At 45.5% G+C, this 22,553-nt stretch overlaps 1 protein-coding gene across 2 annotated transcripts in view; it reads right to left on the minus strand.

Moving 5' to 3' along the window:
- LOC134351847 (protein ELFN1-like) overlaps window positions 1-22,553 on the minus strand; it is a 351,461-nt gene that overhangs the window by 34,946 nt on the left and 293,962 nt on the right. Inside the window, exon 1 of one of the 2 annotated variants that reach the window (XM_063058647.1) lies at window positions 3,022-3,046. The exons of the other annotated variant lie outside the window; for it this stretch is intronic. The gene's annotated coding sequence lies outside the window, so the exon portion shown is untranslated. Of the gene's footprint in view, window positions 1-3,021; window positions 3,047-22,553 lie in introns of those variants that run through there. 2 annotated transcript variants of the gene reach the window in all.

Genomic DNA, 22,553 nt, shown 5'->3' on the forward strand with positions numbered 1-22,553 from the left:
CAATCCAGGTGATGGTGTTTCCATTTCGGGCATTGGAGTTTCCATTCTGGGCATTGGTGTTTCCAATCTAGGCATTGGTGTTTCCAATCCAGGTGATGGTGTTTCCATTCTGGGCATTGGTGTTTCCATTCTGGGCATTGGTGTTTCCAATCCAGGTGATGGTGTTTCCATTCCAGGCATTGGTGTTCCCATTCCAGGCATTGGTGTTTCCAATCCAGGTGATGGTGTTTCCATTTCGGGCATTGGAGTTTCCATTCTGGGCATTGGTGTTTCCAATCTAGGCATTGGTGTTTCCAATCCAGGTGATGGTGTTTCCATTCTGGGCATTGGTGTTTCCATTCTGGGCATTGGTGTTTCCAATCCGGGCATTGGTGTTTCCAATCCAGGCACTGGTGCTTCCATTCTGGGCATTGGTGTTTCCAATCCAGGTGATGGTGTTTCCATTCCGGGCATTGGTGTTCCCATTCCAGGCATTGGTGTTTCCAATCCAGGCATTGGTGTTTCCATTCCGGGCATTGGTGTTTCCATTCCAGGCATCAGTGTTTCCAATCCAGGTGATGGTGTTTCCATTTTGGGCATTGGAGTTTCCATTCTGGGCATTGGTGTTTCCAATCTGGGCATTGGTGTTTCCAATCCAGGTGATGGTGGTTCCATTCTGGGCATTGGTGTTTCCAATCTAGGCATTGGTGTTTCCAATCCAGGTGATGGTGTTTCCATTCAAGGCATTGGTGTTTCCATTCTGGGCATTCGTGTTTCCAATCCAGGCATTTGTGTTTCAATTCCGGGCTGTGATGCAGCCCGTCAACTGGTTGGCACATTAGCCAAGTGGGCTGCATTATCCTGGATGGTATACAGTATTCTTGGAGCTGCACTCAGCGTGGAAACTGTTCCAACACACTCCTGACCAATGCCTTATGGAGAGATGAAAGTCCTGGGGGTGTCAGGAGGTAAGACTCTGAATGACTGGATACCCATCTTTTGACCTCTTTGCAAAGTGTCTTTGCACCTCATAGGAGACCAGCTGGATCTGTTCCAAATAGATCACTTTCAGTATATTTACAATACCACATAATGTGATACAGAGTGTCCTCATTGTTACAACAGGACTTTATCTCCATAAGGACTATGTGGTGGTGTCTTCTACCAAAGACCTGCCATGGGTAGTTTGCTCAGAACGAGGTCCAGTTGGTTTTTACCTCTTGTTGGGTCACCTGCTACCTGCCACAGATCCTACTTTCAAGACAACAGCAGTTCAGTCAGTGATGATGCTTCCAAGCCACTTGTGATGATGGACTTTGTAGTCTCTGCTCATAGGACATTCTATACCCATGGAGTCATTAAGTTGTATAGTTATACAGCAGTAAAACAGGCCCTTTGGCCTAACTCATCTGTGCTAACCAAAACCCCTATCTGCTCTAGTCCCACTTGGCTGATGTATCTCTAAACCTTTCCTGTCCATATATCCCTCAGGCACTTCATTTTCCAGAACAACTCAGTGCGCAAAACGACATTCTTGTTCGTGTCTGTGACTGTTCTTTAGCGTTACAATGAGGAGTAAGTGGAAGCAGGCTCATTGTTAACCTTAGATAGGGAGCTGGATATGTGCTGGAAGGAGAAGAATGCTGGAGTCCAGAGAAAGTGAAGGATACAGGCTCTGGCCCAGGCATGGTGTGTTAAATGGTTACCTCTTGTACTGTCAGATCGTACCAACTTTATCATTACATCTTCATTGACATGTTTTACCAGATCCATGGTACAGCATGCCTTCTTTGATCGAGGCTGAGAGTGTAAGCGAAGGAAACTCTCCCACAGTTGGGTGGAGCAACAGCTTGATATACTGTACTTATCGAATCACACCCATTGTCTATGGCTTGGCATTACAGTGTCCGGATATATTCTTTCCACCGGGGTATATAGATTGGATGAGTAACATTGGGAGTGGTAAACATTATCCTCAGACCTCATGAAGTCTCAAGTCAAACACAGCAGATCACATCAACAAAGGCTGAGGTCACATCTCAAAGGTTAAAAAATCAGTTAATTTAGGCCTTTCTCTTAACTCTACTGTCCTCCTGTTTTAGTGAATTAGTTTATAACTCTATTTCTGTGTGCATGGGTCAGTGTTTCACAGTGTGCTGTTGCTTTGGTTTTGTAGGTACTGGAGAACATTAATCTTGAATGTTGTTGTTCCTTTTCGCGGCATTTTTTGCCGTTTCCTTAGCATTCATCTGTTTTTATGAGGCCAAGTTGCTAGCTCAATGCTCAAACCAGCACAGATGGAATGCTTGCAAGGGGCTGGCCAGATTCGAACCCAGGACCATTCGCCTCAAAGTCCAGTGCTGATACCACTACACCACTGGCTGACATTAATCTTCAATGTCTAGCAAGGGAGATGGTGCTTGCTAAAGGTTCCCCAAGCCACCAATCAATCGAGAACTTATACTTCCAAAGGAAAAAGTTCAGGTATACAGCGTGCTTCCTTCTGGTGAATCCTCAAAAATGTTCTTCATCTATTCAATCACAGGTAACCACATTTTTCAGTGTAGCTCTCAGTTCCACTTCTGGTCAAATATCCAACCAACATACTTAGCAGAATTCATTGATCTCACACTTATAGATATTACAAGTCTATTCCATGCATTCACTTGTCAAAAGTTGTCAATGAATTTCTCATCCTATTTGATACTTTATTAAAAAATGTAATATCCCACTGTAAAATATGAAACGAAAAAACAAACTTCTTGCGTGGACTTGTTCCATTCCCAGAACCATTTTACGGTGTTGGGCGGCATTGCCTGAAAATAATAAGTGTCTCTGGGGGGGTAGTGAGCCTTTCATCTAAACAGAGCACAGTCTTCAATCGCTACATTGCTAATCAGAGCTTCCCAATCAGGGACCTGCCGCAGGTATTCTCCCAGGCCTGAGAAGACTGCACTTGCATGTCTAGTGAGCCAGCAGAAAATCCATTCCTAGGTACCGGAAAACAATATACAAAAACATGCAGTGATATAACTTTCTTACCTCAGGGAGGCCTAAAGCGCCTCACAGCCCTTGCTGAACTTTACAAGCCTAGCTATTGATGTAAATGTAGGAAACAGTTGATATGGGCACAGCAAGCTACCAAAACTGAGCAATGAGAGATTCAGCACTTAATCTACCCAGGTGATGCTGGCTGAAGGATAAACAACAGCAAGGATAAGAACCAGGAAAAACACCAGCTGGGGTAAATACCAGAGGAAGCATAAAGCAAGATAAATACCAGCGTGCATGTCAGCCAGGCTAAGTACTGGAAAATCTGAAACTATGATAATTATCAGGAAACATTTCCTAGGTTTATGTAACATTCCATTAGAAAATAGCGACTGCATCTTCTTTATTCAGAAACGGAGACAGAAAATATAAAAGCCATGGGGCGGTCAGCATAATCCCTGTCATTATAAAATATTTGAAATGGTTTTGAAGATGTTATAGCAAGGCACAAGGAAAATAACCAATCTAATCAGGCAAAGACAACATCGTTTTATGAAAGAAAAATTAGATCAGATCAATTTAATTGGGCTCTTTGAAGAAGTAATATGTGCTTTGGATAAAGAGAATCTACTAGATGTACTAAAATTTCAAGGAAGCATTAAATAAGGAGCTGCTTCAAAGATTGCAGAAATCTGTGTAGGCTCTCATTGCTCATTGTGTAGGAGGTAACATGCTGTCTTGGAAACAGGAACGAGAGAGTTGGCATCAATGGGTCTTTCTTTGACTTTCGAAATGCTGGAAGTGGTGTGCAAAGGGACTGGCGCTGGTGCACAACCTGCTACAAATGGTACAAATTACTTGGACTTTTTGAATTCTGAATGAATGGCTCCTAAATTTGATGATGTGGATAGGAAAATTATTTGTGAGAGGACACGAAGAAGCAAAAAAAAGTGAAATGAATAACAAACAGAAAATGCTGGAGGAATTCAGAAAGTCAGACAGCATCTATGGAGGGAAATAAACAGGTTATAATTCAGACCGAGTCCCTTCATCTGGACTGGAAAGGAAGGGGACAGAAGCTGGAATAAACGGATATGAATGGTTAAGTGAGTGGCAAAGATCTGGGAAATGGGATAATGTGAGAAAAGGTACAATTGTTTGTTTTATCTGGAGAAGTACAAAAGAAGTATATTATCCCAAGGATGAGAGGTTGCGGAGCTCTGGAATACAGAGGGATATAGGTGTCCTGTGACATAATCTCCAAGACCAGCATACAGGTTCAGAAAGTAATACGGGAAGCTAACAGAATGTTATTGATGATTGCAAGGGGAAATTAAATAATAAAACTAGGGAAGTTTTGCTTCAGGGCATTGGACATAAGTAAGACCTGACTCTTTATAGTACACTAGCTAGTATTTTTATTATATTTATTTATTGTATATTTTATTACATCTATTTATTAAATATTAAGTAGGGTTTGAACATACAAAAACCAAGGGCAGGATTAGACCACCTTTCAGCATTCAATATCATGACTGATCTGAATGTAACCACTCCAATTTGTCCCTCGTAATCTTTTGCTTCTTTACCTCTTACCTAAATGCTTTAAAAATACTCAGAAACTCGGGACCCTCAAGGAGTAATATTTTGCCTCATTTCTATCTTACATAGGCAATCCCTTATTTTTAAATGGCGACACCCCCACTACCAACATGAAACATCCTCTCCATATCAACCCTATCAACCCCCATTTGAATCTTATGTTTCAATTAAGTCCCCTCTTCCTTTTCTAAACTCTGAGCATACAAGTCTCGTAATTAGCTTCCAAATATTGTCTTCACAACTTATTTTCACACCCCCTATCTTTGTATTATCATCAAATTTAGCAGCCGAACTTTTGTTGCTTCAATCCAAGTCATTTTTTACAACTTGCAAAGGGTTGAGCTTTCACCGATCATTTATAAGGGTACATGACTTAATACACCTTGCCAACCAAGAAATGATTCAGCTGGTTCCGAAGACTGCAGCACCAGCAGTGAGGACCAAGTAGGTATGGACAAGGGAAGCGCAGGAGCACTTACAGGACTGCTTTGAATCGGTGGACTGGACTATATTCAGGGAGTCATCTTCGAATCTGGATGAGTATGCAGCAGTTGTTATCGACTTCATTAAAACCTGTGTGGATGAGTGTGTGCCTACAAAGATTTACTGTACATCCCAAATCAAAAGCCATGTATGAACCAGGAGGTATGTCATCTGCTGAAGGCCAGATCTGTGGCATTCAAGTCTGGCAACCCAGGCCTGTACCAGAAAACCAGGCATGATTTGCGGATGGCTATTTCAAAGGCGAAGAGACACTTTCGAACGAGGTTGGAGGCGATATCAGATGCATGGTAACTCTGGCAGGATCTGCAAGACATTACTTCCTACAAAGCGAAACCCAATAGTATGAATGACAGTGATGTTTCACTACCAGATGAACTCAAAGCCTTCTATGCACACTTTGAAAGGGAGAACACAACTACAGCTGTGAAGATCCCTGCTGCACCTGATGACCCTGTGATCTCTGTCTCAGAGGCTGATGTTAGACTATCTTTAAAGAGAGAGAACCCTTGCAAGGCAGAAGGTCCCGATGGAGTACCTGGTAAGGCTCTGAAAACCTGTGCCGACCAACTAGCGGGAGCATTCAAGGATACTTTCAACCTTTCACTGCTATGGGCAGAAGTTCCCACTTGCTTCAAAAAGGCAACAATTATACTAGTGCCTAAGAAGAATAATGTGAGCTGCCTTAATGACTATCACCCAGTAGCACTCACATCGACAGTGATGAAATGCTTTGAGAAGTTGGTCATGACTAGACTGAACTCCTGCCTCAGCAAGGACCTGGACCCATTGTAACTTGCCTAATGCCACAATAGGTCTACAGCAGATGCAATCTCAGTGGCTCTTCACACGGCTTTAGACCACCTGGACAACACAAACACCTATGTCAGGATGCTGTTCATCAACTATAGCTCAGCATTTAATACCATCATTCTCACAATCCTGATTGAGAAGTTGCAGAACCTGGGCTTCTGTACCTCCTTCTGCAATTGGATCCTTGACTTCCTAACCGGAAGATCACAGTCTGTGCGGATTGGTGATAACATATCCTCCTCGCTGACGATCAACACTGGAGCACCTCAGGGGTGTGTACTTAGCCCACTGCCCTACTCTCTGTATACACATGGCTGTGTGGCTAGGCATAGCTCAAATACCATCTACAAATTTGCTGACGATACAACCATTGTTGGTAGAATCTCAGGTGGTGATGAGAGGGCGTACAGGAGTGAGATATGCCAACTAGTGGAATGGTGCCGTAGCAACAAACTGGCACTCAACATCAGTAAGACGAAAGTGCTGATTGAGGACTTCAGGAAGGGTAAAACGAAGGAGCACATACCAATCCTCATAGAGGGATCAGAAGTTGTCATGGTCCGGATCGGGGTCCTTTTAAATTTAGTTTGTTTATGTTACAATCCGGACCATTGATTCCCTGTTTTCCCATGTCCCTTGACTTTGGTGATTAGAGGCAATTAACACTCGGCTGAACCGGTAGTTTACAGTCTCTGGCTTTCAGCCGTTCGGGGCAGGAGCATCTGCAAAGTCACGGCGTGCCAATGTCATCTGGCTGGAGCAAGCCTTGTCTCTGCCCGAAGCGAGTGCCAGTAATTCGCCTTTCCTCACCAGAGCAACCCTGTCCAGTTACTTCGCTGAAGCGAGCCTGCAAAGTTTCCTCATCAAGTTGGGTCCGTCAGTTAACCCGCCGGAGGGAATCAAGAGCTGCTGTCTACTGTTCCCGGGCCGAGTCGAGAGCTCGCACTACCCGGAGGTTCCAAACACCACGTCCACATCCTGGCTCCGGCAGCATCCAAGTATCACGAACACGTCCTGGCTCTGGCGGCATCCAAGTACCACTGCCACGTCCTGGCCCTGGCGGCGACCAAGTACCATGTCAAGTTCTGGCCCTGGTGGCATTCAAGTACCATGTCAAGTCCTGGCCATGGTGACATTCAAGTACCATGTCAAGTCCTGACCCAGGCGGTGTTCAAGTACCATGTCAAGTCCTGGCTCTGGCGGCGTTCAAGTACCATGTCAGGTCCTGGTCCTGGCGGCATTCAAGTACCATGTCAAGTCCTGGTCCTGGCAGCTTCCTAGTTCTGAGTCAAGTCCTGGCCCTGGCAGTCTGTGATTCCTGTCCTACCCCCTTGTCTGAATCCCTTCTCTACCCCTCTCGCCTCTAGCCCTCGTCTGCAGCCCCCGCCTGCACTTCGGTCTAGTTCCATCACCGGAGCTAGATAGGTACTGTCTGGTGTTCATTCATGTTGGTCTTGTCGTGTCTTGTCTTCGCCTCCGTGGGGTAAGTCAGGCCGTCTTGCCGTTGCCCCACGGAGGGTCATGAGTCCCAGCCCTATGTCCTGCACCCAAGGAGGGGTCCCAGCTCTCTGTTCTGTGTGCGAGTCCCGGCCCTATGTCCTGTACCCAAGGAGGGGTCCCGGCTCTGTGTTCTGTGTATGTGTCAATGGTCCCATGTACCTGCTCTCCTGAGACCGAGGCTCTGTTTTCCATGTTCCTCCTCTCCCTAGCCCATGTCATGTCCATGCTTGGTTCTGGGGTCCGAGCCCGAGGCAAGACCCAGGTACTGGGTCCTTGCCCAGTCTCTGGCTCAGAGTCCATACCCTAGCCTCTTCATGTCTCCTCTAGTTCTGGGAGCCGATTCCGAGTCCAAGCCCAGACCCTTGGTCCCAGCCTAGTCGTAGTCCTCAGTCCTTGTCCAGTTCGCTACTCCTGCTCCTGCCTAGCTCTTGTGGTATCGAACAATAAACTAAATCTAAGTAACCTCACAAGATGTGTCTTGTATTTGGGTCCACCCTTGCTCCCAAGCCCCCACCATTGTGACAGAAGTAGAGAGAGTGAGCAGCTTCAAGTTCCTCAGTGTCAAGATCTCTGAGGATCTAACCTGGTCACAACATATTCATGTAGTCATAAAGAAGGCAAGACAGTGGCTATACTTTATTAGGAGCTTAAAGAGATTTGGCATGTCAACAAATACACTCAAAAACTTCTACAGTTGTATTGTGGAGAACATTCTGACAGGCTACATCACTGTCTGGTATGGATGGCTACTGCACAGGACCGAAAGAAGCTGCTGTTGTAAAAGGTTGTAAATCTAGTCAGCTCCATCTTGGGCACTAACCTTCAAAGTACCCAGGACATCTTTAGGGAACGATATATCAGAAAGGTAGCGTCCATTATTAAGGACCCCCACCACCCAGGGCATGCCCTTTTCTCACTGTTACCATCAGGTAGGAGATACAGAAGCCTGAAGGCACACACTCAGCGATTCAGGGACAGCTTCTTCATCTCTTCCATCCGATTCCTAAATGGACATTGAAGCTTTGGACATTACCTTATTTTTTTTTAATATACAGTAGTTTTGTTTTTTGCACGTTTTAAAAACTCTATTCAATATATGTAATTGATTTACTTGTTTATTTATTATTATGTTTATTTTATTTATTTATTATTATTTTATTTCTCTCTCTGCTAGATTATGTACTGCATTGAACTGCTGCTGCTAAGTTAACAAATTTCATGTCACATGCCAGTGATAATAAACGTGATTCTGATTCTGATTTATGCCTCTCTCTCTGTATCTCAATAGTCAACCGCTCTTCTTGCCACATCAGTATCTAATAAGACCATAAGATATAGGACCAGAACTAGGCCTTTTGGCCCATTGAGTCTGTTCTGCCATTTCATCACCACTTACCCTCTCAGCCCCAGTCTCCTGCCTTCCCCCCATCTCCCTCCGTGCCCTGACTAATCAAAAATCTAATAAGACCATGAGGTCCTAATATGTTACCTTCTACACCACAAGTTTTGTTTTCTTCATTAATATTTGATAGTGAATATTCAGCAATTCAAGTATAGCATCTGCTCTCAGGATGAGGCCTGTCATTCCAGGACGAAGGAGATGTCCTCCTTTTTTAAAGAAAGGGGCTTCCCCACCATCAACTCTGCTTTTAAATGCATCTCTCCCATTTCACGCACATCTGCTCTCACCCCATCCTCCCGCCACCCCACTAGGAATAGGGTTCCCCTTGTCCTCACCTACCACCCCACCAGCCTCTGGGTCCAACATATAATTCTTCGTAACTTCTGCCACCTTTCCCTCCCTCCCACCCTCTCTGCTTTCCGCAGGGATCGCTCCCTACACGACTCCTTTCCATTCGTTCATTCGTCCCCCCCATCCCTTCCCACTGATCTCCCTCCTGGCACTTATCCCTGTAAGCGGAACAAGTGCCACACCTGCCCTTACACTTCCTCCCTTACCACCATTCAGGGCCCCAGACAGTCCTTCCAGGTGAGGCAACACTTCATCTGTGAGTTGGCTGGGTGATATACTGCGTCCGGTGCTCCCGATGTGGCCTTTTATATATTGGCGAGACCCAACGCAGACTGGGAGACCATTTCACTGAAGACCTATGCTCTGTCTGCCAGAGAAAACATGATCTCCCAGTGGCCACACATTTTAATTCCACGTCCCATTCCCATTCTGATATGTCTATCCATGGCCTCCTCTACTGTAAAGATGAAGCCACACTCAGATTGGAGGAACAGCACCTTATATTCCGTCTGAGTAGCCTCCAACCTGATGGCATGAAAATTGACTTCTCTAACTTCCGTTAATGCCTCTCCTTCCGTTCTCACCCGATCCCTTATTTATTTATTTATTTATTTATTATTTTTCATTTTTTCCTTTTATTTCTCTCTCTCCCTTTTTTCTCTCTCTGTCCCTCTCACAATTACACCTTGTCTGCTCTCCATCTTCCTCTGGGCTCCCCTCCCCCTTTCTTTCTTCCTCGGCCTCCTGTCCCATGATCCTCTCCCTTCTCCAGCCTCGTATCCCTTTTGCCAATCAACTTTCCAGCTCTTGGCTTCATCCCTCCCCCTCCTGTCTTCTCCTATCATTTCGGATCTCCCCCTCCCCCTCCCACCTTCAAATCTATTACTATCTCTTCTTTCAGTTAGTCCTGACGTAGGGTCTGGGCCTGAAACATCGACTGTGCTCCTTCCTATAGATGTTGCCTGGCCTGCTGCATTCCACCAGCATTTTGTGTGTGTTGCTTGAATTTCCAGCATCTGCAGATTTCCTTGTGTTTGCGTAGTATCTGAATTGGCTCCCTTTATCCACAGCACATGTGAATGAATCCCAGTGAACTGTGTCAAGTAGAATTATCTTTTCACACAGATGCCATAAGTGTCTGTCCCTGACACACCTAGAAATCAAGGACATTTATGTCGGAACACACAAAATGCTGGAGGCCTGGCAGCATCTATGGAAAGGAGTAAACAGTCGAAATTTTGGGCCGAGGCCCCTCATCAGGACTCCTGCAGATGCTGATGTGGCCCTGTCAGGATGCTCTCCACGCCTCATCTGCAGAAGTTTTCGAGTGTTTTAGGTAACAAACCAGTCTCCTCAGATTCCTGATGAAATATAGTTGCTATCTTACTTTCTTTATAGCTGCATCGATGTGTTGGGATGAGGTTAGATCCTTAGAGATATTGACACCCACGAACTTGAAATTTGGTATTGGCTCAGTTTTCCTTTCACAGTCTGACTTGTGTTAGCAACAGATTATGCTTCCTTGTTTTAATTTGCCCCCGTTAATCCACTTGAACAGAGGATCTCTATAACTTATCCTCACAGACAGTTTATTACTGGTTAGGTAAATTTGTCTCTCTCTGATACTGGCATGCAGTACAAGGTGTGAAAGTCTCACTGCAGAACACTGGGGTTACAGTGCATGTTAGGACAGGTCTCTCTATATAACATTTGACAGGTAGGACGGGTCTGGTCCTGTATGATATTAGTGTATTGTAGAGGAGAGTACAGATCTACACTGTGTTACACAGGGCTACAGTAACGGTGGGGACAGGTTTACAATTGTGATATTTCCTCCAAACACAGGTCTTGTCCCTGTAATAGTGGGTCCAAAGTTGTCAATGTGTGATACTGGAGTACAGTACTGGAAGGGAAATGTCTGTCACTGATCACAGACATGTGACTGCATATCACTGGGGTGCACTACTCCTGGGGAAGGGTCTGTTACTGTATAACCGTAGGGTACAGTATTGCTGGGGACAGGTCTATCAGTGTATCGCTCTGGGTTCTGTACTGATGTGGATAGATCTGTCATTGTATACACCTGAGTATTGCTGGACACAGAAATGTCACCGTGTAACTCTGGAGTGGACCACTGAAGAGGGCAGATCAGGTGGATGCAAGTTTGTCCGAGTAAACAATGAACATAGAACAGAACAGCACAGTACAGGGACAGGCCATTCAGCACACTGTGTTGTATTGAAGCAGTTAAAAAGCAAATCAAAAACACCCAAACACTAATCCCTCCTACCTACACCATGACAATATCCCTCCAACTTCCTTACAATGTGCCTGTCCAAACATCTCTTAAAAGCCTGGAATGTATTTTCCTCTAGCACCATACCATGCCGTGCATTCCAGGCATCCACCACTCTCTGAGTAAAAAATCTTACCCCTCACATCCCCCTTGAACCTACCCCCTCTCACCTTCAATGTATGCCCTCTGGTATTAGAGATCTATTCCCTATCCTTACCTTTCACCCCCTTGCTTATTACATATCTATCTTCTTTGCTTTAGATGTATTCAGACTCTACTTCCACTGTCCTTGAAAGAAGAGATCTCAGAACTCTGAAATGAATTGCCACCATATCTCGATCCTAAATGGGCAACCATTATTTTAAAACAGTGATCCCCAGCTCTAGGTTCTCCCACAGAAGGCAGCACTCTCTCTACATCCAAGCTGTCAAGCCCCTCAGGATCCTCTAGGCTTCAATCGCCAGTCCTCTCACTCTTCAATTCTCCAATGGATGCAAGTCTCAAATGTTCAACCTTTGTTCATGAGACAACCCACCCATTCAAAATGCTTGAACTGCTTCCAGTGAACCAACGTCCCACCTGAAATACGGAGATCATAATGCAGATTATGTCTCATGAAATGAAGCATCACTTGTTTTCAATTCCTCTTGCCATATACGAGAACATTTCATTCACTCTCCTACCCGCCTGGTATACTCAGACCTTTATCCATTCACTGAACCAATGTCTATCTGTTTATAAGCTCCTTATGACCTCCTTACAGCTTACTTTCCTCTTCAATCTAATCAGCAAAGTGGCTTTTGTCTCCAAGCAGAGATATTATCTGTAAAAGGTTGAGACCCCAGCACTGATTCAGGTGACACATCACTAGTAATAATTTACCAACAGGAAGAAGAATCATTTATGCCTGCTTTTGCTTTTGCAAGACAACTTTCTGTCCATACCAAAATGTTACCTCTGATAACATGAGTCTTTATTTTGCAGAGTGCACAGTAACAGTGGGCCCAGGCTAGTTTTTGTCAGATACACTGCTGCACTGAAACTTCAGAAGCTCACAGAGTAATCAGTATGCATGGCAATAATCAATATAAATACAACGGTGTGTGCAAATTATAGCAGCGGTGCAACGAGTAATGGAAAAGTGCCAATAACAAAAGAGGTAGAATAAAAGGTTCAAGAGCATGGCAGTACCATCAGGAAAGGGTGCTTGGTTCAGAAGTCTGACAGCTGTGGGGAAGAAGCTGTTCTGGAGTCTGGCCACCCAGGCTTTCAAGCCCTTGTATCTTCCGCTGAAGGTAGAAGAGTGTAAATGGACTGGCCAGGATGGTAGAGAGTTTTTTTATTATTGAGGTACCTGACTGCTGGGAGCAAGTGAATATGGCAATTGGGGCTCACAGAATAACACAGCACGGAAACAGGCCCTTCAGCCTACTGATCATCAAACAGAAACTGTTCATTGACCCACTGACCATCAAACAGAAACAGGGACTTTGACCCACTGACCATCAAACAAACAGAAACAGGCCCTTCAGTCCACTGACCATCAAACAGAAACCAGCCCTTCAAACCACTGACCATCAGACAGAAACTGGACATTGACCCACTGACCATCAACAGTGTGTCAGTGGGTACGGACAGGTCTGTTTGTGGTGCACACTACAGCTGTACTGGGACAGTGTGACAGTGGGTACGGACAGGTCTGTTTGTGGTGCACACTACAGCTGTACTGGGACAGTGTGACAGTGGGTACGGACAGGTCTGTTTGTGTTGTACACTACAGCTGTACTGGGACAGTGTGACAGTGGGTACGGACAGGTCTGTTTGTGTTGTACACTACAGCTGTACTGGGACAGTGTGACAGTGGGTACGGACAGGTCTGTTTGTGTTGTACACTACAGCTGTACTGGGACAGTGTGACAGTGGGTACGGACAGGTCTGTTTGTGGTGCACACTACAGCTGTACTGGGACAGTGTGACAGTGGGTACGGACAGGTCTGTTTGTGGTGCACACTACAGCTGTACTGGGACAGTGTGACAGTGGGTACGGACAGGTCTGTTTGTGGTGCACACTACAGCTGTACTGGGACAGTGTGACAGTGGGTACAGACAGGTCTGTTTGTGGTGTACACTACAGCTGTACTGGACAGTGTGTCAGTGAGTACATACAGGTCTGTTTGTGGTGTACAGTAGAATAACTATGTAGGAACAAGATTACCATTGTTTAGCCGTGGGATACTGCCCTGGTCGATACATGTCTGCCACTTTACACAAGGCATATTAGACACTGTTAAATGGACTACAGTGCTGAGAGGCATTTGCCCACACTTGTTTTTGCCCAGTAATTTAATATGACTTCTCTTTCTCCAGATTTGCTGGCAGGTGGTCTCCTGCTATTTATCTTCGTGGGGGTTTGTCTCGGTATTTACTCTCATCAGTTTTTTTCCTGTTATTTATCCTGGCTGGTGTTTCTACTCTTACATATGTCAGATAATGTCTATTCTGCCTTTAATCCTGGCTAACACATCTGCTGGTATTTACTTTGACTGGTGATTTTCCTGGCCAGTATTTTCATTCACAGTTGTGCTTTTCCTGTGTTCACCCAGCCTTGTTTTGGATCTCCTGCTACTCTGGTCACGGGGAGAATGTACAGAGTCCTTACTGATGGTGGTGGAACTGAATATGGGCCGCTGTTTCTGCGCTGACCACTGCAGCTGTGCTGCCCTCTCTGTGACCTGCGATGTGAGAACAGACCGGAGCATCCTGTCACAGGGGAAGCATGCAAACTCCACACAGACAGTGCCACGCCACGGGATTGAACCCCAAGATCCTCTCACTGTGATTCAGCAGCACCGGATACCCAGTTACATGTCATTTCCACTTCCTTTCCAGTCCCCTACACCATTCTCTCTGTCCTCAGTCTTCTGCACTGACAGTTTTGATACTAAATGCAAACTCAATGAACAACTCCTCAAATTCCACGGGTACCTTCCAGGCCGAAGGTCTGACCATGGAGTACTGCAGTTTCCTGTAACCCACTCCCTCTGTATTCCGTTCTCACTCCTTCCAGTGCACACAGGTTCCTTGTCCCCTTGTTCATCTCCCCATTACTCACACCCATCTCCACTGGTTTCTTCTCCTCTGCCCTACCTCCCCTACCTAGCTCCATCACCCTCCACCTCACCTGGTCCCACCACCTGCTATTTCGCCCCTTCACCTTACATCTTTACACTGGCTACCCTCCCTCTACACTTTCAGCCCAACTCAGTGTTTCGAGACAAAACATTGACTGTCTTTTCTCCTCTCCGGATGCTGCTCCCCCCACCCCCCCGACTGATTTATCCAATACTCCAGCATCAGTGTTCTCTCGTGCCTCCACGTCTCCAGTCTTGTGGCACATTAGGGAGAGGGTACGTTTATTGGCTGAGTCACCAAGTACTAATTGGCCAAGAACAAGTGAGATTGGAGAAGTGAGTGTGTGGCCAGGGTGGGGGTGGTGGGTTTCACTGGCACCGGTATTGGGGAAAGTCAATGTACAGCTGGCTACACCTGAACTGTAATGAGATCAGCATGATGGCTCCCTCATATTTCAGGAAGCAGAAAGGGTGAAGGTTACATTGTTAATGAGGGTAGGAGGAAGAAATCAACGATATAGTGAATTAAAGAATAGGGAAAAGTACTAATGTGAGAGCTGATAAGCAGACAGTGACAGGAAGGGACAGAGAGTTAAACGTTAATCGATAACAATAGCCAATAATGAAGCCCCTAGGCCTGAGTCGACGTAGTAGTAGTAACAATGAAAGGACCAGACTGAGGAGAGTGTACCTGAATGCTTGTGGTACTCAACAGCAGATGATCAAAGGACATAAATAGAAGACTCTAAGTATGATCTGATAGCTATTACAGAGACATGGCTGCAGAATAACAGATGAGGACCTGAATTATAGAAGAATGGGGAGCTGGGAAGTGTGAAGGAATGGCAAGGGTTGACCCATGTCAGGAAAACAGGATGCCGAAGCAGTTTGTGGAACTGAGAACAATAATGACAGAAAGTCACTTTTGGGAGCAGTGTACAGTCCCTGATCACTTTTACAGTGGAAAAAAGAAGCAATACATGGAGGTTATTGGAATTTAATACGATAACAATAGGAGTTTTAAACTGGAAAAATCTGAAGGAAGCCTAGATGAGGGGGTTCATAGAGTGCTTTGAGGAAAGCTTCTTATTGATTAAGATTCTTGATTAAGATTGAGGGAGAGAAAATGGGTCCAATTATTTTTTTTAGCTTCAATTAGGGCAGTTATGAAGGTATGAAAGCACAGCTGTCTAACACAGCTGGTTTGAGGATTGGCAAGCTGAGATGTAGTGCAACACTGTATCTGGGTGTCTGTCAGAATACATTCCTAATGAGACAAGAGAAGGATGAAGCACCGTCCATGCTTAAACGAAGAAGCTGGTGGTAGTACTGAAGGAAAATTATCTAATTGTGCCATCATGGCTAGCAGTTAGAATGACTAAAATATTAATCAGGAAAGAGAAAGTAATGAAAAATTGGTGTAGACAGCAAATCCAGACAGAAATATAAAACATTCGACAGTAATAGTTATACTTGATGCTTAAAAGACAAGAGTTAACAAAGTGAGCTTTGGTGCCATATAAAGTGGGCTTGGTGAATTAATGTTGGGAATAAAAATGACAAAAAGAATAGAATGAGTATTTTTGCATTGGCCTTCACTCTAGGGATACAAGGTACAGGTGTAAACTGGTAATGGGAATAGAGGGAGGAGCTCTGGAGGATTACAATCACCAAGTCAGCAGTACTAAGAACATTGTGGGATCTGTGGGTGATACATCTTCAGGCCCTGATGGACTTCATCTGAGAGTCTTAAAAAGAAGGTGGCTTGTGAGGTACAAGATGGTTTGGTTTCATTTTCCAAGATTTTCAATTTTCAAAGAATGTTCCATTAGAGTTGAAAATGGGAAATAGTTCATTCCTTTATTTAAAAAAGGGAAGGGCAGAGAAAGCAGGAAACTACAGGACAGTTAGCTGAATATCTGTCAATGAGAAAGCATTGAAATTCATTATTAAAGGTAGCAGAGTACAGAAAAATCACAAAGTAAAATCAGCATGGTGATGTTCAAGATTATTGATTATCATTCTCCAGTCCATGAATGTGCAGGGCAATGAAATGATTGTTACTCTGGATCTGATGCAGCTTAAAAAACACAATAAGCATGAAGAGCATGATGAAAAACAATACATGTGAATACATATTTTAGCCTATATACATAGATTGATTGTACATAAGATGACAGTAGTTACGGGGGTTTCTGTATATTAGGTGACTCTGACAGGGAATGATAAAGTAGTGGGGTTGGTTAATAGGTGGAGATGCTGATCACCTGACAACTTGGGAGAAGTAACTGCTTTTAAGTCTGGTGGTCCTGATGTGGGATATGACGTAGCCTCTTCACCAATGGGGTGGGACAAACAGTCCATGAGCAGGCTGGGTGGGTCCCTTCATGATATCGCTTGCCTTTTTCCGTCACCTTTCTGTGTATACCTGACACTGGGGCGAGTGAAGCTCCTCACCCCCGGTCCCCATTCTAACCAACTTTCACAGGAGCACCATCGAGATTATCCTGACCACTGCGTCACCTCCTGGTACAGGAAGTGAAAGGCATCTGACCGCAAGTCCTAATGAAGGATAGTGAGGATTGCAAGGATTGCTGAGAGGATCATTGGGGTCTGTCTTCCACCCATCTGAGATACTTATCAGGAGCATTGTGTGCGTAGGGTGATCCCTCTCATCTGTCCAACAAACCCCTTGACCACCTCCCATCAGGCAGGAGATACCATAGTATTCGGATAAGGACTGATAGGATGGGAAACAGCTTCTTCCCCAGGCCATAAGACTACTGATCTCTCTTTCACGGCCCAGGTCTCATCATCATGAAGCACCAGTAGCATTACACTGTTTGTTTTTAACAGGGAGTTGTAACATTAGCCAGCTGCATCATGGCTACCAGCTTTTGTAGTATCAAAGGCACCTTCAAGGAGTGGTGCCTCAGAAAGGCAGTGTCCATTATTAAGGACCCTTATCAGCCAGGACATACCCTTTTCTCACTGTTACCGTCAGGAAGGAGGTACAGAAGCCTGAAAGTGCACACTCAGCGATTCAGGAACAGCTTCTTCCCCTCTGCCATCGGATTCCTAAATGGACATTGGAATCCATGGACACTACCTCACTTTTTTATTTCTGTTTTTGCACTACTATTCTTAATTTAACTATTTAATATACATATATATACTTAGTGTAATTTGTTCATGTATTTTTCTGTATTTATCATGTATTACACTGTACTGCTGCCTTGAAGGTAACAAATCTTACAACATATGGTGGTGATGTTAAACTGATTCTGATTCTGAACTTACAGGGAAAAAATGGCCAGAGCTAATGGCAGAGAAAGTGAATCACCTGAAGTTTGAGAATTTGATATTGAGTCCAGAAGGCTGTAACTTGTCAGACAGAAGGTGAGCTGCTGTCCCTCCAGCTGAAATCGGACATCATTAGGAATCCAGTTACATAGTATAGACACCTACCCTCTACTGCTACACCCCAACAACGCAGGAGCTCACGGACAGAAAGGAGAAAGTGGACTAGATTGAAAAATTAAAGCTGCAGGCACAAGAAGCTGAAGGTCTAGATATGAACCAAACACAAATGCTCCACAAAGCAGTCACTCAATTTGTATTTGGTGTAAAACCAGTGAGTACTGGAAGCATTCAGCAGATTAGGCAGCACCCACAGAAAGAGAAGCTGTTAATGTTTCAGGCCAGAAGGATCTTCATTCTGTACCACTTTCCAAGGCCTGTGTTACACAGTGATATCTGTTCCCATCAGTACAGAACCCCAGTGTTCTCAGAAAGATGCCCACCTGCACTGCACACCGGTGTCACATCACGAACAACTCATGTCCCCAAGTATGGTGTCCTAGTGGTCCACAGAGATGAACACTAGTCATCAGTGCCATTGCCCTGTTCTTTATAAGGATTGTTGACCTTGTTCCCACGAGTATTCTCTTTCAGAACACACTTGTCCTCAACAGTGTTGTAATTCAGTATTAGTCATTGACATATCTGTGTCGCTAACACTGTATCCTATTGTCAGAACTTAATGTAGAACATAGAACATGGAAATCTATGACACGTTATAGGCCCTTCTGCCCACAATGTTGTGCAGACAATGTGACATACCTGCCCCGACCGGTATTCTATCCTACGGTTATTCATGACCAATTTGTGCTCACCAGTGCTGTACATGACAGAGGTGCACTGACCTTAAGGACAAATAGTGATAGACATGAAGCCCTCTGTTATATGGCTATACATCTGTATCAACCAGGGCAAAACCTGTGTTATATAGCGACTCCTGCACTTCGCCGTGTTGTACTCCCTTTCCAACTGGGCCAGATGTGTGTCTGTCTGTCAGTAGCAGATGCAGGAAGTGCCTGACCAGACCCTCGTGGATGGAGTTGGGCCTCAATACAGGCACTGTGAAATAAAGCAAATACCTATACACCTTCCAGAAGATGACCAGTTAACGCAGCCTCTCAGAACCCAGATGACCAGTTAACGCAGCCTCTCAGAACCCAGATGACCAGTTAACACAGCTTATCAGAACCCAGATGACCAGTTAACACAGCCTCTCAGAACCCAGATGACCAGTTAACGCATCCTCTCAGAACCCAGATGACCAGTTAACACAGCTTATCAGAACCCAGATGACCAGTTAACGCAGCCTCTCAGAACCCAGATGACCAGTTAACGCAGCCTCTCAGAACCCAGATGACTGGTTAACGCAGTCTCTCAGAACCCAGATGACCAGTTAACGCAGCCTCTCAGAACCCAGATGACCGGTTAACACAGCTTATCAGAACCCAGATGACCAGTTAACACAGCCTCTCAGAACCCAGATGACCGGTTAACACAGTTTATCAGAACCCAGATGACCGGTTAACGCAGTCTCTCAGAACCCAGATGATCAGTTAACGCAGCCTCTCAGAACCCAGATGACCGGTTAACACAGTTTATCAGAACCCAGATGACCAGTTAACGCAGCCTCTCAGAACCCAGATGACCGGTTAACACAGCTTATCAGAACCCAGATGACCAGTTAACACAGCCTCTCAGAACCCAGATCACCGGTTAACGCAGCTTCTCAGAACCCAGATCACCAGTCGACACAGCCTCTCAGAACCCAGATGACTGGTCGACATAGACTCTCAGAACCCAGATGACCAGTTAACGCAGCCTCTCAGAACCCAGATCACCGGTTAACGCAGCTTCTCAGAACCCAGATGACCGGTTAACACAGTTTATCAGAACCCAGATGACCAGTTAACGCAGCCTCTCAGAACCCAGATGACCGGTTAACACAGCTTATCAGAACCCAGATGACCAGTTAACACAGCCTCTCAGAACCCAGATCACCGGTTAACGCAGCTTCTCAGAACCCAGATCACCAGTCGACACAGCCTCTCAGAACCCAGATGACTGGTCGACATAGACTCTCAGAACCCAGATGACCAGTTAACGCAGCCTCTCAGAACCCAGATCACCGGTTAACGCAGCTTCTCAGAACCCAGATGACCAGTTAATGCAGCATCTCAGAACCCAGATGACCAGTTAACGCAGCCTCTCAGAACCCAGATGACCGGTTAACACAGCTTATCAGAACCCAGATGACCAGTTAACACAGCCTCTCAGAACCCAGATGACCGGTTAACACAATTTATCAGAACCCAGATGACCGGTTAACGCAGTCTCTCAGAACCCAGATGATCAGTTAACGCAGCCTCTCAGAACCCAGATGACCGGTTAACACAGTTTATCAGAACCCAGATGACCAGTTAACGCAGCCTCTCAGAACCCAGATGACCGGTTAACACAGCTTATCAGAACCCAGATGACCAGTTAACACAGCCTCTCAGAACCCAGATCACCGGTTAACGCAGCTTCTCAGAACCCAGATCACCAGTCGACACAGCCTCTCAGAACCCAGATGACTGGTCGACATAGACTCTCAGAACCCAGATGACCAGTTAACGCAGCCTCTCAGAACCCAGATCACCGGTTAACGCAGCTTCTCAGAACCCAGATGACCGGTTAACACAGTTTATCAGAACCCAGATGACCAGTTAACGCAGCCTCTCAGAACCCAGATGACCGGTTAACACAGCTTATCAGAACCCAGATGACCAGTTAACACAGCCTCTCAGAACCCAGATCACCGGTTAACGCAGCTTCTCAGAACCCAGATCACCAGTCGACACAGCCTCTCAGAACCCAGATGACTGGTCGACATAGACTCTCAGAACCCAGATGACCAGTTAACGCAGCCTCTCAGAACCCAGATCACCGGTTAACGCAGCTTCTCAGAACCCAGATGACCAGTTAATGCAGCATCTCAGAACCCAGATGACCAGTTAACGCAGCCTCTCAGAACCCAGATGACCGGTTAACACAGCTTATCAGAACCCAGATGACCAGTTAACGCAGCCTCTCAGAACCCAGATCACCGGTTAACGCAGCTTCTCAGAACCCAGATCACTAGGTAACGCAGCCTCTCAGAACCCAAATCACCAGTCGACACAGCCTCTCAGAACCCAGATGACCAGTTAATGCAGCCTCTCAGAACCCAGATGACCGGTCGACACAGACTCTGAGAAAAGCCAAGTGTTAGGAAGTTCTGAATGCAGTGTGAGAAGTGAGAAACAAGTTAGCTGGGAGACAGAAAAGAATCAATGAGTCTAGTTACCTGCTATCTGTGTGTCTGAGAAATCAGCCTTCATAATAATTGGTAAAATAGAGGCTCCAAATATCCAATTTTATCCGGAGAACTTTTTTCAAAACACTGGTACACAGGAATTGCTTGCTTACAGTGATTCAGGACAGCCTCGTCCCCTCCACTGTCAGGCTTCTGAATGGCCCATGACCAATGAACACCACCTCATCGTTCCTCTTTTGTATGACTTATCTACCTCTGAATTGTGCTGTACTGCTGCAAAACAACAAATCTCACATCATGTAAATCAGAGATAACAAGCCTGACTCTGATTCTCAGTTACATTTGACAAGGGGTTGAATTGCAGGAAGCAGTGCTGAAAAGTTTAAAAGTCTTTATTTCCTCTTCGTTTCATTGTAGTTATTAAATTGAATCAATCAGGTAACACAGATATGTGGCAGAGAAGTGGGAGATAGTTGAAGAACGGTTTACTCAGTCACAGGATAGTGGGATGGTGAAAACAGTATAACTCACAGGGAATTTTGCCATTTCTATTGGTTCCCAGTAAGGGGATTTCTTTTTAAAAGTGGGACCTCTCAGCCACAGAGTTACTACAATCAGGGCAGGAGTTACAGTCAGGACGGGGTTTACAGTCAGGACAGGGGTTACAGTCAGGACTGGGGATTACAGTCACAACAGGGGTTACAGTCAGGACTGGTGTTACAATCAGGACAAGGGTTACATTCAGGACAGGGGTTACAGTCAGGACTGGGGATACAGTCAGGACAGGGTTACAGTCAGGACAGGGGTTACGGTCAGGACTGGGGCTACAGTCAGGACTGGGGTTACAGTCAGGACTGGGGTTACAGTCAGGACAAGGGTTACATTCAGGACAGGGGTTACAGGCAGGACAGGGGATACAATTAGGACTGGGGTTACAGTCAGGACAGGGGTTACAGGCAGGACAGGGTTACAGTCAGGACAGGGGTTACATTCAGGTCTGGGCTTATAGTCAGGACAGGGTTACAGTCAGGACAGGGGTTACAATCAGGACTGGAGATACAATCAGGTCAGGGGTTACAATCAGGACAGGGGATACAATTAGGACTGGGGTACAGTCAGGACAAGGGTTGCAGTCAAGACAGGGGTTACAGTCGGGACTGGGGATACAGTCAGGACAGGGTTACAGTCAGGACAGGGGTTACAGTCAGGACAGGGTTACAGTCAGGACAGGCGTTACAATCAGGAGAGGGTTACAGTCAGGACAGGGGTTACAGTCAGGACAGGGTTACAGTCAGGACAGGGGTTACAGTCAGGACAGGGTTACAGTCAGGA

Source organism: Mobula hypostoma, chromosome 9, assembly GCF_963921235.1.
Source record: "Mobula hypostoma chromosome 9, sMobHyp1.1, whole genome shotgun sequence".
Taxonomy (NCBI): Eukaryota; Metazoa; Chordata; class Chondrichthyes; order Myliobatiformes; family Myliobatidae; genus Mobula; species Mobula hypostoma.